The sequence below is a fragment of the Xiphophorus couchianus genome, chromosome 11 (assembly GCF_001444195.1).
Source record: "Xiphophorus couchianus chromosome 11, X_couchianus-1.0, whole genome shotgun sequence".
Taxonomy (NCBI): Eukaryota; Metazoa; Chordata; class Actinopteri; order Cyprinodontiformes; family Poeciliidae; genus Xiphophorus; species Xiphophorus couchianus.
The window spans coordinates 28424146-28437900 of record NC_040238.1 but is presented as its reverse complement, the minus strand read 5'-3'; positions in this window follow the sequence as shown (position 1 = coordinate 28437900).

The window sequence follows — 13755 nt, the reverse complement described above, 5'->3', positions numbered from 1 at the left end:
CTGTTTAATTCTCAAATTTTCCACGCATTAGGCTAATAAGTAAGTACTGCTCTGTTCATACTCTCGCACTTAAATTCACTATGAGTAAGTTCCCCATCTTTCCCACCCCAATGTCTGCATGACTTGTTTGGGGACTGACTGGTCACTGTGTTTCCCATCATTCTCTGAACACACAGATAGACCTAGATGAAAAGGCAAGGTAGTGTGCTCGCAGCTGCGACCAGAAAATCTGCTGCACTGCTTAGGATACCCACCGGCTGTCCACATCACAGAGACCACAGGTTTCTGAGCTCTGTAATCACAGCTCACGGGCCTATTTTAGTGCAATCTGACTATGGATTAGGCAGAAAATTGCCAGGGATAGCAAATGTTTCCATGGAGAGGTTGGAAGTTCCTTGTAAGAAATAATAAACAGATTCAGATCAGACCAGGACGCCTGGGAACGGTTGCAGCTAGAGGAGTTTGTTGTCTGTGTCTGACAAATTAGTTTAAAAAGTAGAAAAGGGAGATTTTAAATAAAACATAATGTTGCAAATCTGTTAAAAGTGATTTTTTCGTGTGTCTTTTCTTCATATGCAGATTTAATCACAACCACTTGAGCTTGTTTAACTTAAGTCTTCTTCCTCGAATGCTATTAATCAGTTGGGTGTAATGACAAGGCTGACATCACCGTAAATGTTTGTACTCTGTCAAGCTCACACATGTGTGTTGGGGGCCCAGAAAGTTGTTTTAAATCTTCCCAGAGCTGAATTAATGACAGAGGCTTGTGGTTGCAACTGTCACTAAAGTCAAGTCAACCCAATAATTATCCCCTTTAATGAATAAAAATATGGAAACTGTTCTGTCCTGAACACTCAATCATGTGTTGAAACCATGTGACTCCCATCAGCTAAAGAGTGCTGAGAGTAATCAGCCTCACATGTGAACACATAGCAGAGAAAGACACAGGGCCACACATAAGCCATCATTCAGAGCATCAGGTAAATAAGCTAACACAATCCACACACACTCAGAGAGAGAAAAAAAACAACAACTTAAACCTTAATGATTTGAAATACCAGTTGAAACTTCCATTATTGGGTTTTGCTTATCTTTTAAAAAGTATGTCTTTCTGTCACACATCACATTTCAAAGTGTTACAAATAGTCTATCTATCGATTGCCTCACACTTTTTCACTATCAAGTGATGGCTTTAACAAGTCAGTACTCTCCAGGTCTCCAGTTCTGGGCATTCTCAAGTCAGTCCCAAACCAACAGGGACATGCTAGCTGATGTCTCCGATTTCTAATCCCTATGGGACGTACCCACAAAACTTCCCTGAGTGGTGTGGAGGAGGAAGGCTCAAGTGCACATTTCCTCTCAGCTAACTCCTTTTGTTGCGGAAGAGAAGCAACTCTACACTGAACTTACCCCAGAAGATGGAGCTCATCACTCTATCCGTAAACCTGAAAGAGGTCACTACACAGGAAGCTGATTTCAGCTGCCTGAATCATCTTGGCTGACTCTGTTTGATATTTTCTCCAACCTCCTCAGAAGTCTCTTCCAATGAGTTCAGTTACTATTGAGACATAGCACACTCAGTACTCACAGCATTTCATGTTGCTCACATTTTATGGTACAACCTGTTTCCGAATTTCCTCAAAATTCTACATACATCTACCTTGTTATGGCAATGCAAATTTTTGGGGGGGGGGGTTCTGCATGCTTTGCAAAAAATTTTTCAAAATAGGAAACCAAGAATTACACTTATGTAAGTAAGTGTACTGTGAAAACTTTTTGGATGCATTTTGTGCCTGGAAAATATCCCCCAAAAAAGGCACCACCTCAAACTTTATTGTGAACCCATGCCGTGCAAGCTTGAAAACACCAACATAACCACACCATGTGTAAAAAGCAAAGATTGGAAACTGTGAGTTTTGTAAAGTAGTCACCCTCCTTTTCATCACAACACATTAACACCACTTCATAGCAACTATAAACTAGATTGCTGGCAAGTGGAAACCCTCATGGAGTCCAACCCACTGTAAGAATATGGTGGAAGTGACAAGAATATGTAGCTCTATCTTTGGATATACAAGGACCTAGCAATCCCTACAAAATACCATGTGGGTTTCTTCATAAGTCTTCTTCAAATCCACAAAACCTTTGCGGACCAGACAACAATTCTACCAGAGCAAAGATCTGCTCAACTGTTTCATGGCCAGGACTGAATCCAAGGTTTCAGGATCTGCGGACAAGAAGGCGCTCCAGAGGGTTGTTAGGGCAGCAGAGAGCACCATAGGCTGCCCCCTCCGCACTATGGAACAGATTTATACTTCCAGGCTCCACAAGAAAGTTTTGGACATTTTAAATGACTCTTCACACCCTGGCCATGGTCTCTTCCAGCTGCTGCCATCAGGCAAGAGATACAGAGCAATAAAAACCAGGACAAATCGCCTAAAAAACAGTTTTTACCCGATGGCAATCATGGCACTAAATTCAAAGGCATAAGAACTTCTGCTCTTGACACCACTTTGTTATAAATGTAAATTCTGTTGCGACACCTCCAGGCGCTGCAACCATCTTCTGATGTCTAAGTTTATTTCTCATTTTGTACTATTCATTTCTTTATCTTGGTATATTACGTATATACAAATAACCTGCATCCTAACTCGAGTCAAGCAAATCTCAATCTCGTTGTAATCTGTTGATGACAATGACAAATAAATCTTATCTTATCTTATCTTATCTTATCTTATCTTATCTTATCTTATCAACTCAACCCTCCTTTAGAAATCAGAGAAAATGTATTTCAACAATAACAAAAAAAACAACTTGCATTTATCTCTTTATTTTTTTCTCCCATTTTGAACTGAAATAAGATAAATGCACTGAGTATGCTTATTTGCTCACAGCTTTGCATGAAAACATGTCAGTAATCTTTTAATAGATTTTGAAAAAACAGATCTCATAAGCACATGAAGCCTGTATGCAGATGCTATGTAAATCATGCCAAAAAGAAAGAATCTACCCTGGCTCCATCAGTGATACTGGTGTAAATTATAGAAGGAATAACATCACCGTGGAATGATTTATCCCAGCAGCAACTGGGTCAGCAGTAAGAGACAGTTTATTAAGTTTCTCTCATGAGGTCATCCAAAGAGTTTGTTTTTGTTACTGATAAACGTCCAGAAAAAAATCTCATAGCTGGATTCATAAAGAAGTATCTTCTTTTCCATTGAATAAAATTCAAAGTTTATTTCAGCTCTTTAATTAATCTTATGAAAGTAGATTAGAGTTTTGACACTGAAACTAACATTCACTGAAAACTAAATCCAAATGGTTTCTTCAGATCTGATATTTCTCCCAGACTGGTCATAAAATTCAAAATAAAATGCTGGTTTTGAACCTTCTCATAAGCCAGCGATGAGTGTTGGGGTTTCCCACACATTGCTTTGACTTTTAATCGGCACTAAAACAGAGCAGTACACTCTCACCTGTTCTCCAAATGATTAATTTCCTGGACATCAGAGACTGTTAGCAACAAAGACGAGAAAAGAGTTTGAAAACAGGCAGCTTTGATAGTCAAGAGCTCATTGTGCTAAATGCTAAGAGCTCTGTGAGTGTGTGTGTGACTTTCAAAGTAAATATGGGTGCCATGTGAGAGTTGAAGGTGTAAGAGAAAGCCTAGCAGGCTCCTCATTTGTAGACCATTAGATCCCACTGCTAAAGGCACATGGTTCTTTGAAGAGTGTTCAGGCACCTCACACTGTGTTCCAGGTGTTCAGAGTGACCATAAAAATACACCAAACACAGGACTTCTTGTTCACACTTATGAAGCAGTGCAATGGCAACTCAACTTTCAATGTGCACCCGTTCTAATTCTATATGAGACACTTTCCTGAGCCACAGGTTTCATTTATCGGGATTTGTTCAGTGGTACTGATGACTGCAGTTTAATAGAGATGGCAATGAGCTGTGACTTTATGAGACCCTTCATATGGTTTGTGGTTTGGCTCAGTCTTCTTTTGATTTTGCCCTTCTGTCACATTGCTGAACATGGCAACGTCGTTTTGCTTTGAATATTGCAAAAAGGTTTCCTGTTTTGCATTATTCAAAGTTCTCTAAAAGGCATGTTTGGTAGCCTACATCTATTTATGCATTTTATTCCTAAGATTAATCCTTACATATTCAGAGGTAATAACTAAGCTCTAATAACTAACTTATACAGCTTGAGATTAATTGAAACTGGGCTTTTTACTTTCTTCAACATTGGATTCCTTTTTTGCTGCGCTTTTGCAAATGTAAGATATGTAGGTGGAAAATTAGTAGTTGTCAACAAATTTCTCCACCTTCTTCTAGAATTACAAATCAGCCTCTTGGCTGCTTTTCTTATTAATGTTCTGCCTAAACTGTCAGTCTAAGTGGATAGCCATATTTTGGTACATTTGTACTTGTGCCATGTGCTTTCTTTTTCTTAATTTTGGATTGAAACAGGGTTCTAAGAAATGTTAAAAGTTTCGTATTATGTTGCTTTATAACATAAAGCAACATCCTTTAAACATTTTTACAAGATTATCCTTGGCCTGTCTGTTTGTGTTTCTTGGTCTCCATGATGTTTGCTCATTAATGTTCTTCAATGCTCATTTTGTTTCTTCATAAGTATGTGCTATTTTGTGTCTGACTGTGACAAATTCTCAACAAAACTCATTAAGGTTTCACTCTACAAATAGGACTCGATGGACTTCTTTAAAAACTGTTTTGCCATTGTGTTATATAAAACACAAAACCAAAACATACCTTGTGTTGTCAATGCTTGTAGCATGCATTCTTTTGTTTGCGTGTAAATGCTAATATAGATAATTTTGTTGTTTTCTGGAACAGTTTCTTCTGCACATCTATCTGTTGTGTAAGAGAGCCTAATTTGAAGCTGATTTTGCAGAGCAAATCTAATCCAGCCAAAAACGCAGATCAGTCCCAGACAACAGAGATGTTTTAAAGTGATTTTACTTCCCAGGTGGTTTTCATTTGAACGACAGCATGATCTTCAGTCTTGTCTTTTTCATTTTTCTGGACTCTGTATTTAGACACAATTAATTTTTCTTGTAAGCAGAAACCCCAGTATCCCTATTTATTCCCTCTGAACTACATTTTTTAAACCTCAAGTCCTTTGACCTCTTTATGGAGACAAGATAAATACATTTGTTTTACAATTTAGCATTTTTTGGGTAATTTCAAATAGAAACACACTAAGTAGGTCCAGCAAGGTATTTACAGTATGGCACAAAAGTGAGTACATGCCTCACATTTTTGTTGTTATGTCTGTTCTTGGTACAACAATGAAGACATTACACTTTGATATGATATAAAGTTGTCAATGTACAACTTATGTAGCCATGTAAATTTGCTATCACCTTAAAATACATCACCACATAGCCTTTAATGTCTAAACCGCTGAGTACACCCCAAAGGGGAGAATGTCCAAGTTGTGCCCATTTAGCCATTTTCCTTCCCATGGTGCTACAAGGTGTTATGTGTGATTCCTCCCAGAACAGAACTCTCCACGGTTGACCAAAGAACTTGAGTGCAGGAGTACAAAATCATATCCAGAGACTGTCTTGAAAAGAATAAATTAAAAAATAATGACCCATTGTAAATTCTACATTTTTCACCCACACACTGTGTAAAATGGGATGCATTAAAAGCAATACGTATTTGTCCCGTTACAAATATGTGAGAAAAAAACTACATGTATTTCATTTCATCATAGTTTGACCCTTGTATTGTGACTTGCTTGTTTATGTGCTAACATACTAGTCAAGATAGAAATCAATATGGCAACAGCTCCAGAGAGCAGGATGTCCTTTATACTATTGACCTCAAGCAGACCTCTATACCCATTGTATTTGCCTGCTACTCCTTGCAGTAGACATGTGTGAGAAAATGTTAGCTTTTTAAAGTTCTCAAAGCACATGGAGCAAATTACAAACACAAAATCTGTGTTTCAGTTTTGTCCCTGGACCTGGTGTATGTGTTGAATGACCGTTTGGTGCCTTTTTTTTATTGTTTGTTTGTTTTAACCTTCTTAAATGTAGAAAGGAATAGGAGACCTCATAAATACCTTTTTGCTGTTTAATACTGTTGCAGTCTGCTAAACATGTGCTCTGAATTATTTTAAAGGTTATTTGTTTACATAAATCAGCTTTCCTTGAGATTTACCGTTTTTCATGTTTTAGATGCAACAGCTGAATCAAATGATTGAACTACTTATTCAGCAAGCCATCACGTTTTTTCAAAGACCTGGTAATGAGCCATTCATCTGATTTAGCTGTGTTGGACTAGGATCGCATCTAAAACCTGCAGGACAGTAGGTTTCAAGGACCAGGGTTGGAGACCTTTGGCTTAGACCAATGCCAAGTGACATAATGAGAGGAAATATGTCCTTAATGTGTTGAATACAAATAATATATTTTTTATGACTTGTTTGGCTAACATCTCATATTTCCGACTTAAGAATAATGTTTTCCTGTTCCTATCTGAGCAATGGGAATCATTACAGTACTCTTAAGTGGCCAGTTATAGCTAGGACACATATTTCTCTAACTCTGTTTTTACATGCATTCCAAAATGATTTAGAAGTTTGCTGACCATAGTGGGAGTGGTCATTCACGCTCTAACTGAAAGGAAATATTTAATCAACCCTATTGAAATTTTGGCCATAAATCACACAAAACAATGGCATTCCAGATCCTTTAGATCTGTTTCAGAGAGAAGGAGGTACATAAAGCTGAAGATTTTCTGTTTAGAGATTGAGAACATTGATTATAGAAAACTGTAACCATTGTGAAGACGATACGCAAAAATAACCAGAAAATGCCAAAATCTTCAGCTTTTTATTTTGTAGGGACGTGTAATGATAAGGAAATTAGAATAATTCATATTGTAGTCTTTCATCTGGGTTTTAATCAATATGTTGTGCTGTTTGCTTTCAATTTTATGCTGTTCTTACTGCAGAGAGACTCCCACCGTAGTCAAAGAAAGGGTTAACCACCACATCTCTTCTTATTTCATTGCAAGATGTATAATAAAAATCAAATCTGATAGTAAGACAATGGAGTTCAGATCCTCTGAGTCATATAGGTTCAGTTTCTGAAATGGTAACATATGTTGCATCCTGAAATGCAAGCTTTGTAAGCTGCTTCTTATTAAGTTGATGCAGTTTAGGTAAATGGAGGAAACAACAACAGATTTTTGAGAAAAGATATTTATTCCAAAAATGTTTGATCTGTTGTATCTATTAAAATTTATAAGTTTAGTCCTAGTGTCTCTTTAGATTATCTAGTTATCTCATGCCATTTGATCGGCTGTTGTAATAAAATGTGCTGCTTAAAGCATCTGGTTTGAGGTTTGCTGCTTTTGGCTGTGCCTGGAATCTAGTCTTCTTGGCAAAGTTTGGGCAGTTTAAGGAATAAAAAACTTTTAGTTATTTCTCAAGTAAAGCTGCAGTAGGTAACTTTTATAAACAAGATGATTTTTACATATTTGTTTAAATTGTCAATATTTCCTAACAGTATGATATGAGATAGAAAATCTGTGAAAAAAAAAATAAGCTCCTCTACATTCTCCTGGTCCTAAAGCCATCAATAGAACTTGATCAGAAACAACCATGCAGAGCCAGGAGAAACATCTTGGAGCTGTCAATTACTCTTCTATAGGTACATGCTGCTCTACCTTGCTCTCTCCTGTGCCACAGCTCCTTCTGTATTTGCTTTCAGGCTTTAATTGCTTATGTGTTCATGACTCAGGACCGGCACAGATTCAGATTTGACCAGTGGTTTTACTCTCAGTGAAATGCCAGCTGACTCATGTTTAGTTTGGTAAAATCATTGCCAAACTAAACATGTTTAGTTTGATAAATTTATATCAAACTGGAGTGTTTCAGAGGAACAAACTTATGGCTTCTACAACATAGATGAATGACGAGTGAGGATGAAAGGCATATTTATCTTCATGGCAAAAAGTAGCAAAACATTAAGGCTGGGCAGGGTTGATAAACTATCTACATAAAAGTAATAGTTTGTCAATATTTTAGTTGAAGATATTTTTAAGCTTAAAATTAGCTGGTTTCAAAAGCATGTATTACAATTTGAATTTGATTTGACTTACTAATGTAGAATCTTCCCAAAAGACTACTTATTTTTATGCTTCACAGTTTTAATCCAAACAAATACATATCCTTTAGTAAAGTACTTCTAAATATATATTCTATAGCCACGTAAATGATGATATGCATGTCTCTTTATGTTCAAATGCTTTATATCTAGCCAGATGCGTTGTCGTGCCTGAAATGCATATGTTCATGTTTACGTAGCATATGTTGATTCACCAACAAAGCTGACATCAATCACCAACGAGACACGAGAAAGATGTTATCACTGTTGCAGTAGACACAAATAATTCTGGAATAACAGCTGGCTTGAGATCAGGCTAAAACAGCCCACGGGACTCTATGTCCCGAAATTTTCCATGTAGATGCCTGAATTACAAGGTCTCACACACTCCACAAGGTTTATTTCCCATACAGATGACAGGCTCAGGCACATTTCTGCAGATTCTTTTCAGCTGCAAGTTTTCCTCTTTTTTGGGGGAGGAAGAGAATAAAAGGGAGGATGCCCTTGGACCGCAAGGACAGTAAATTCAAAACTATGTTTTGTTACCCTTGTCATCTCAACTCTAGTGCATAAATTTGTTTTCAAGCTTTGTATACAGAAGCTAAAATGTCACATGCAAATAGAAAAGAAAAACAAATATTGGATGTAGAAAGATGAATGGAATAAGATGTTTAGTAAAAGTTTCCCCTTTTTTATTTGTTTTTACAACACAATTAAAATTAAGTGACACCAACATTTGGACTGGTGCCATGATCAATATTACTAAATATCTCATTGTTCAGCTATTTTCTTTTTGAGAGTTCTAGTTCAGACTTTTCAGATTCACAGTTTTTTTTGTTCTCCTATACTTTCTTGGGTGAATGTGATTGGTAACTGAAGTAATTGATGTGATTTTGGGAGCGATAAGATAATGTGAGGTTGTAATGTTGTCACCCTATTTTAATCATCTATTTTTTACTGTCTTCACTTGTGATGAGCAAAAGCATCAACAACCAAAATGTTTTCCTTTTCCACAAGCTGTACCACGAGCCAAAAGCATACAATGTTCTTTTTACTACTTCAAGTGACCAGAGAAATTATCTCCAGGGTTGTGTGAGGCCTGGTAAGATGTTAATTTGCAAATATCTTCTACTGAATTTTGAGGTGAGAATATGATAATTCCTTTCCTGTTAGACCATATTTGTGCAGGTGCCTTACCTCATTCTCTTAAAACTGAGGTTTTGGTTTGCATTTCTACCAAATTTATGAGCGGTTTTCTCAACATTTTCTGGGTTTTCAGACCATAATTTGGCCTCCTCCACTGTTTTCTGTCAAATTCATTCATTACGGGGGATTCTTAGGACAATAAAGCCATCACGCCAAATATTTGTAAAAGGAGAGGTGAACAACAGGGGAGTGATTGACAAACAACAGGGTTGAGAGAGAAATGAAACTTACAGAAGTGAACAGTGGAGCAGATTTTGGTAAATAACATTACAGGTACAGATAATCAGGAAACACTATGTGGAAACAGGACCTACACTAACTGAACAGTGGCCTTACCATTCTCAACAACACCATGTCTACTGTGGATCACCACTGGTTTATTGGAACAACCCTTTCTCGGGATCTAAGCTGATCCACAGACAGACACTGCTTATGAACAGAATTGGTCCAGACTACATCGAACATTTAGGCCTGCAAAGAGGACTGTAAGAGCTAGCCTCTCCTCCATCTAAGACCTGTGCAGGTCTACGGTTGAGAAAAGGGCAGCTTACGTCTCTGCAGACCCCACACATCCTAGAAACTGGTTAGACGTGTACCATCAGGTGAAAAGGTAAATAAATATAATAAAAAATACAACTTGTAAAAGTGTCATGTTATGAAAGATTTTAAAAAAAAATCTGAAGTAAAATGTTTAAATTACTTTTACTTTTGATTGTACCCTTGTATTAATAAAAGCAACATTGTCCAAGAACTTCAACAATTTTAATGGGACTTGTTAACTTTTTAAAGCTTTCATTTGCTTTGATTTGCATTTTAACATTTTTCTTATTTGATGGTTTGTTGTGTTTAATGTGTAAGTATTTTTGGAGCATTTAGTGTTTTTGGTATGTCCTATGTTTGTTTTGCTGTTAGAAATCTTAAACTCGGCTTTCTTTACTGAGACATTGCCTCTCATGTTTGGTTCATGGCAGGATTCAGGAATACAAAAAAACAACATCTCAAATAACTGTCTTCATTAAAACTTGGTACGCATGGATTACTTGACTCTGTTAGGCAGAAAGGCCTCTTCTAATTCAGACAGATGAAAACAAAACATTGATATTTCAGGGGTCACTGACAGAGTGGGGTTTCAAACTGAGGATTGTTGGTTTGTGGCTTTTAAAGTTGATACAGTGCTCAGGGAAATGCTCTTGACATGTTTCCTTTGAGCTGCAGGGGTGTCTTGTGTTGCAAATAAAACAAATTAACTTTTTACTGTTGTCTGAGTAACACTAGCTAAAATCAACAATGTCTAACTGTATTAGGAAATTATTGAGCCTCCTGCCGTCCCGAGTGATGTAATAGGATTGGGCTGAAGGGTTTGTGGTCTGGACTTTGTAGCAAAGTCACAGATATCATTAAGGTATTTGACACCAGAAAATGTCAACAGAGGGATTCAAATAGTGGCCAACAGCAAATGTAGCTTTCAAAGTTTTACACTACTAGTTACAGCTATGAAGCATGGACATGAGTCAACATTTTTTTTAAAGGTTTATGAAGAGCAAAAGACAGAGAAAAGAATTCGGGAGTGATTCATGGATTGTGGACAGCCACTGGAGTTTGCGCCTCCAGAGCCACCACACAAAGACTTGTCTCAGACATGTCTTGCGGTAAGTCACTCAGAAAACAGAAACGTCGAAAGTGGGAAAAGAATTTTCCATTTCATCTTGAATTGCAGACGTCAGATTCTGAAGGAAATGTTGAGAGAGACAAAATCAAAGCTGCTTGCAGTCCAACGTGAAATTTCCACCATCTGAGATTATTTCTGGAGCTATGTCATCTGCTGGTGTTGATCAACTGAGTTTTAATAAACTATACAAATAAACTTGACTTGACTTAGCAACCTTTAATGTGCTTGATTTTCCAGTAAACTTACCTAACCTGATGTAAATATATAGAGAATCTCTGTTGCCAGTGGAAAGAACCAGGACTAGAACTGAGGGTGAGAACAAAGAGCTGATATCTAAATGAGTGAACTGCAGAAGAAAATATTAAAAACATCCAACTTGGCCAATTGTAACCAGGATTATAGAAAGAAGGACAGCAATGGTTGTGTTAGACCAGATCAGATAAATACAGATGTTACTGTTCCCTAACAGATTTCCACATGCATGCTGGCTAAATGACTGCTGGCACAGTTAAACAAAGGGTTTTTTACTAGCCTTGTGGTTTCTCTAATGTCAAGTTCAGCTGGAGAGGCTCTGATTTGACCACAGATGTACCTCTTTTAGGGCAGCTTGTGTGCTTCTTTAACGGCACGCCCCAACCAAATGCAATCAGCATGCTCTTACTTAAGACACACATTGCTTTTAATATGCCCAAAGAGACGATGAAACCTTTACAAAGAAAGAAAAAGAGATGGATTGGGTTAATCAATTTAGAATCTAAAAGGTGAGACAAAAATATACATGGTGATAATAACAGGAAAATGTCATGGCTGAAATCCTGCACAAATAATTCTCATGTATCACACTTCTTTCCATTCTTCTGTGATTATTAGGCTTTGATATCTCCCCCTGTCAGGAGCAGCAGGTTGATTAATCCAGTGTGCTGAAGCAGAACCAGGCAGCATATTGATTGCCACAGTGACCTTTTATCTGCCACGGTTCCACACATGTGGGGGGTTGCCTGTCTTAAAAGGCTTGGACTCAGCAGCAGGAGACATTGCTAAAGACAGGAGTGCCGCTGTGAACAAATGACATTCATAGCTTTCAGACACTGTAATCTCAGCATTGTGAACCACCCCCTTCAGAGTGCCTCCTCTAACCATTGCTAAGATGATAATCAATATAAATTGCTTTCTTTGAGGTAGCACCAACTCTTCTTTTGAAAACAAATGAATTTGTGTTGGTTGACAAAAAAAATAATGGTGGCAAATTGTTTGTATGTAAAACATATTCAAGACAATATAAAACGCTTGAAACTGTTACTGCACCACAACTTTACTCAAAAATGCAAGAATTTAGGTCTGATGATTCCTCCAATAGCTGTTCAAAGTGGGTGGAAAAAAGGTGTTTAACCCATACTCTTTAGTTGTAGCACACAAGGTAGAAAATATCCTGGATATATTACATGTTTAATAGATCCAGATTATTTTTTGTATCGCTATGAAATTTTAAGGTGAGGTTCTGTAAACAGGATATAACTAACATCTTGTCGGCAGTACAAGAATATGGCTGGTGGCATACATTGTCTTCTCTTACCAAAAAAAGCAGATTCACATACTGTATAGTATGGGATCGAAACACGTGAGTCTTGAGATGGACAATCATCTAAGGGCATGGTCAGAAGTAAGTAGCACAGATTCCTAAAAGCACTATAAAGGACAAAAAAGGTCTTTCAATATGCATGAATAAAAAAATCAATCAATGCTTCACCATGGCACAGTTGTTAACACTGTTTCCTCACAGCAAAAAGTGAAGCTGTGAGGGTGAAACTTACGCACTTTCACCCTGTGCGTGCATAAGTTTTCTTACAGTCCAAAAACATGACCTTTAGGATAATTAGTCTCTCAGAAAATTACCCTTATAAATGAAATGAGTGTGTTTGTCCTGTGTGGATTGGCAATCTGTCCTGGTTTAACCCCATCTTTCACTTAATGACTTCTGGAGATGTAGACAATGGATGAAGAAGGAAAATGTTTCTGCCAATAATCTCTGTTTCTTCTGTAAATAATCCTTGGATTGTGTGTAAATAACTGTCTTATAGACACATGACAATAGTTAAAAGTTCATAAAGTAGTGCTTGCAAATATGAATATTTTTTAGATGAGAAATTTTGAGACATTAAAACATGTGCTTCACTCCTGGCCCAGTTTAGCTAAACTTTTGGATTTTGAAATATTTTTTGGTGAGATGACAAGTAATTGAAAAGTGAAAAGAGACAATGAGGATCTGCAGTTTGTGCGTCAGTGTTGGAGGTTGAAGATCTACATTTGAAATGTTCAAAGAAGACAGTCGATCCTTCTCTAGTGGAGATGAGGAAAGTCAATGAGGAGCATGTGAAGTAGATAGCTATAAGTACGGTGGGGGAATAAAGAAACAGACATTATTCGCAGTAAAGACAGGGGAAAGACATCTGTAGAAGGAGTGGCAACCACATGAAGCCATAGGATCCAGATGGGAGAGGAAAGGGGTAGGCAAATAGGATTATCTCAATAATATAAATCGATAAATCAGAGAAGACAAAAAGCCATGCAATGCAGCTTATGGGAAAGATGAAAACCAAACGCAAAAAATGTGAGGACAGTTTAGCTCACAAAACTTGACATTGATCCAGTTAAAAAAAACATGCATCGGTTGTAAAACTAAACCATTCAAACAGACACGAAAACACACAGGGAGCAAAGGTTGATCAGGGA